The following is a 5,000-nucleotide window of genomic DNA, read 5'->3' on the forward strand; positions in this document are numbered from 1 at the left end:
ATATATGTTCAAACTAGTCACTCAACAGAGTGAGCAGTATTAGTATTGAGCTCTGCTTGTGCAAAGCAGACCGCAGATTGATCCAAGAAATTGGTATCAAGCGGTTATAATACTATGCTGTTTAGTTGACTTGCAAACGTATCCAGCAATGGTTACTCCTGCTAGATGTGCTTGCACATTTTAGTGGAAGAAGATGTATTCTAAAGAGTTTTCTGCAGAATTATCTTAATGCACGACATAAATCTCGATACCTCGTTAAAGTTAGCATCCACTTGCTGGTTGTTAGCTGAGGATATCGTATTTATAGCTGCAAAAACAACTTGTTTAGCATTTTACTTTGCTAAAACATCAAGTTACCTGGTTGATCCTGCCAGTAGTCATATGCTTGTCTCAAAGATTAAGCCATGCATGTCTAAGTACATACTGTTTATAAAGTGAAACCGCGAATGGCTCATTAAATCAGTTACGGTTCCTCGGATATTCTTTTTTACATGGATAACTGTGGTAATTCTAGAGCTAATACATGAACAAGTGTTCCAACCTCAGCTTGCTGACGGAAGGATCGCATTTATTAGTACAAGACCAATGATTCTTATTCACCTAGAACCCTGTTCAGTGATTTCGGTCGCTGTCTAAGGACTAGCAGTGGGGATCTTAGCAACTTCGGTTGCATTTCTTGTGATGACTCTGAATAACTGAGCAAATCGTATGGCCTCTGAGCCGACGATGTATCCCTCAAGCAACTGCCTTATCAACTGTCGATGGTAGGTTATGCGCCTACCATGGTTGTAACGGGTAACGGGGAATTAGGGTTCGATTCCGGAGAGGGAGCCTGAGAAACGGCTACCACATCTAAGGAAGGCAGCAGGCGCGCAAATTACACAATCCCAGTACGGGGATGTAGTGACGAAAAATAACAATACGGGACTCTATTGAGGCCCCGTAATTGGAATGAGTACAATTTAAATCCTTTAACGAGGATCTATTGGAGGGCAAGTCTGGTGCCAGCAGCCGCGGTAATTCCAGCTCCAATAGCGTATATTAAAGTTGCTGCGGTTAAAAAGCTCGTAGTTGGATTTCAGTCGAACCTATGGGGTCCACTGATTAAAGGGTTAGATGGTGATGTTAGGTTTCTTGCTTGTGTCTACGGATGCTTGCTTGAACCTTCATTCCTCTTTCCTGGTGGTTACATTCATAGTGTTTAGACAGAAAATTGCTCGATATTTGCTATCAATGCTCTTTACCGAGTGTTGATTCAAGCGATCGAGACTTTTACCTTGAAAAAATCAGAGTGCTCAAAGCAGGCGTCCAAAACCTCGAAAGAGGTGCCTAAAAACGGTATGGTCAACCATCTATATGATGCGTACCACTACCTTAACTTGAATGATCTTGCATGGAATAATGGAATAGGACCTTGGTTCTATTTTGTTGGTCTTAAGAATCCAAGGTAATGATTAAGAGGGACAGACGGGGGCATTTGTATTGCGGCGCTAGAGGTGAAATTCTTGGACCGTCGCAAGACAAACTACAGCGAAAGCATTTGCCAAGAATGTTTTCATTAATCAAGAACGAAAGTTAGAGGTTCGAAGGCGATCAGATACCGCCCTAGTTCTAACCATAAACGATGCCAACCAGCGATCATTCTGAGTAACTAATTTCATGACTCGAATGGAAGCTTCCGGGAAACCAAAGTTTTTGGGTTCCGGGGGAAGTATGGTTGCAAAGCTGAAACTTAAAGGAATTGACGGAAGGGCACCACCAGGAGTGGAGCTTGCGGCTTAATTTGACTCAACACGGGAAAACTCACCCGGCCCGGACACTGAGAGGATTGACAGATTGAGAGCTCTTTCTTGATTCAGTGGGTGGTGGTGCATGGCCGTTCTTAGTTGGTGGAGTGATTTGTCTGGTTAATTCCGATAACGAACGAGACTCTAGCCTACTAAATAGACTTGCAGTTTACACTGCAGTACTCCCCCTTAGTCAACCTGTGGGTGGTAGTATCTCTTGATGGTTTCGGCTGTTGAGGGCTCTGCTGCTATTAGCCTACAGAATTGGCTAGGGTAAGGATGCTGTAGCACTGTAAGGACTTCTTAGAGGGACAAGCGGCGCTCGCAGCCGCACGAAACAGAGCAATAACAGGTCTGTGATGCCCTTAGATGTCCGGGGCCGCACGCGTGCTACACTGAAGTGGTCATCGTGCATACTGTTTCCTGCTCCGAAAGGAGTGGGTAACCGCTTGAACCCATTTCGTGATGGGGATTGGGCATTGTAATTATTGCCCATGAACGAGGAATTCCCAGTAAGCGTGAGTCATTAGCTTGCGTTGATTACGTCCCTGCCCTTTGTACACACCGCCCGTCGCTACTACCGATTGAATGATTTAGTGAGGACTTCGGACTGGTCAATCCAGACCATTGGGAAACTAGTGGTCGGATTGTGCTGGAAAGATGTTCAAACTTGATCATTTAGAGGAAGTAAAAGTCGTAACAAGGTTTCCGTAGGTGAACCTGCGGAAGGATCATTAACGTATTACCCTCTTATTATAAGAGAAATACAACCTTCAAACAATCAAACACTCTGCATAGTGATATTGTAGATGCTAATATGGTGAATGCAATTGAATTGTATTTGCATTAGAGTCGCAATTGTGAATGTTTATTGCAAACATTTAGCCATTGCAACATGATTCTAATTTGCATTACATTCGTTCATTCATGCATCCATCTTTCATTATCCAATGCAACAAAGAGTGAGGGTTATCTAACGATAGCCATAATTTCTTTTGCAAAACAATTGTAGTTTATAATGAAAAGCCTGTCTTGCTACATACTTGGTACCTGTTCAAGTCTTCAGCTTATGCTGACGGCAAGGTTTAAAGAAGGAAGTTTTACACTTCTTCGCCTAACTAAGTAAAGACAACTATGGTTTTTATAAACTGCATACAATTGTTTTCAAACCCTCTCAATGCAGATTTAGGATACTTATTAAAAGTCCCACGGTGGCAAAGATACATCTTCAAGCGGTGGATCACTCGAATTACCAATCGATGAAGAACGTAGCTAGCTACGATAATCGGTGCGAATTGCAGGACACGCCGAGCACTTGAGCTTCCAACGCACATTGCGGCTTTCGGGTCTTTTCCGAGGTCACATCTGTCTGAGAGTTGAGATGTAAAATAATCAACAAAACACTTGCATACTACCATATATGCATTGTTTTGAGAGGATTGTATATTTATATGCATGAATCTTGATGTTTTATTCCTTTTCTTAATTGCAATTCGTTGCAATTTAGTAAGGAGAATCTCAAATCTACTTGTTTCACATGATAAATTTTGTGTACAATGCATATTTCATCTCTGCAAGCAGTATATATGAATAGATACTAGCATGAGATTCTAAGGTTAGTCGCCTATCTGACGACGCTAAAGTCGTATTGCAGATAACTATGGTGATCAACTAACCTGTTAACTGATGAATCTTCTTGCACTTGTATAAATCGTACAAATAGTAGCTATTTCATTCTGTTAAAGCAGACCTAAGAAGTAATGCAAAGGCAAAATTTGTGCAAACATTAAAGTAGATTTACGTTGCTTGCTTGCAAACAACACAAATAAACATTAATCAACTTAATCAATATTTTTGATCTCAGATCAGGTGAGGTTACCCGCCGAATTTAAGCATATAATTCAGCGGAGGAAAAGAAATCAAATGAGATTCCCTGAGTAACGGCGAGTGAAAAGGGATGAGTCCGGCGCAAAGGTTTTCCATTGAAAGGTGGAAAGCGGTGCTGCGTAATGGCTAGAGTCACGATTATTTCAACTAAATCTGCAAGTCCCTCTGACAAGGGCCCTCTTCCCAGAGACGGTTCTAGGCCGGTGGCAGATCTTGGTTAATGGAATATCGATTACTGGCTTTAGTCGCGGATAGAGTCAGATTGCTTGAGAGTGCAATCCAAATTAGGAGGTAAACTCCTCCTAAGACTAAATACGATGGTAATATCGATAGCAAACAAGTACCGTGAGGGAAAGTTGCAAAGTACTTTGAAGAGAGAGTTCAAAAGGACGTGAAACCGCTTGTAGAGAAACGGATAGAACCACGAAGTGTAGCTGAGAGGAGAACTCAGCTCCTCTTGTGTATTGTTGCCTTTTTCTATTCAGTGCTAAGAATGCTTTACAGCGTTCCAAGATCAGTAGGTTAAGGGGTAACTTTTAGCCTGCCCTTGGATCTTGGTATTGATAGGAGGAGTGCAATATGTGCATGAGGAGCGCATTTTCTCAACTCTCGTGCTCAAACCACGACCAATGTGAAGGAGAGTGCAAAACTCTTGTTCAAGTGATAACAGCAAGGTGTACTAAACACACACCTAATCAGCATTTAGTTTTCACAGCTACTAATATTCCTTGCGTTGTTAGACTTAGCCTGTGAGCTAGTGTTGGCAACTGTTACCACAGTCACATTGGAGATGAATCTCTGCTTATGCAGGGTCAACAATGCTTGTCATCTGCTCTGACGAATCCGACTAGTCTTTCGTTGATGATGTCTGTTTCTTCACCTGGTGTTGAAACAACTCATGGATTGGCTGGCTTTTGGTGGTTTGTTGGTAAAAGTGGCAAGCTTACGTTAACCTAGTGATTCTGTGGTCAGTAGATCGGTACTCTATCCGACCCGTCTTGAAACACGGACCAAGGAGTCTAACATGTATGCAAGCTGATCAGTCTTGTTTAGGCTTGAAAGGCGAATTGAAAGAAATTGATATGATGTATGCTTGTAAGAGTATACCGCAATATCAGCCCGTGATATATCCACTTTACCGAGATTTTCGCGGAGCACTAGTATATATGTTAGTACCCGAAAGATGGTGAACTAAGCCCGGACAAGATGAAGCCAGAGGAAACTCTGGTGGAGGTCTGTAGCGATTCTGACGTGCAAATCGATCGTCAGATCCGGGTTTAGGGGCGAAAGACTAATCGAACCGTCTAGTAGCTGGTTTCTTCCGAA

The 5,000-nt window shown here is 42.4% G+C and overlaps 2 non-coding genes and 1 pseudogene across 2 annotated transcripts; all 3 read left to right on the forward strand.

Moving 5' to 3' along the window:
- Positions 1-354: 354 nt before the first annotated feature.
- LOC149092929 (small subunit ribosomal RNA) lies at positions 355-2,524 on the forward strand. The gene has a single exon (XR_016200352.1). It is a non-coding gene; the product is annotated as a small subunit ribosomal RNA (ribosomal RNA).
- Positions 2,525-3,011: 487 nt separating this feature from the next.
- Positions 3,012-3,166, forward strand: LOC149092930 (5.8S ribosomal RNA). Its single transcript, XR_016200346.1, has one exon. It is a non-coding gene; the product is annotated as a 5.8S ribosomal RNA (ribosomal RNA).
- Positions 3,167-3,642: 476 nt separating this feature from the next.
- Positions 3,643-5,000, forward strand: part of LOC149092931 (large subunit ribosomal RNA) — a 5,015-nt pseudogene continuing 3,657 nt past the window's right edge.

The sequence above is a fragment of the Tetranychus urticae genome, unplaced genomic scaffold (assembly GCF_039701765.1).
Source record: "Tetranychus urticae isolate SD_2017Ah unplaced genomic scaffold, NJAU_TeUrti_SD_1.0 Scaffold_4, whole genome shotgun sequence".
NCBI lineage: Eukaryota > Metazoa > Arthropoda > Arachnida > Trombidiformes > Tetranychidae > Tetranychus > Tetranychus urticae.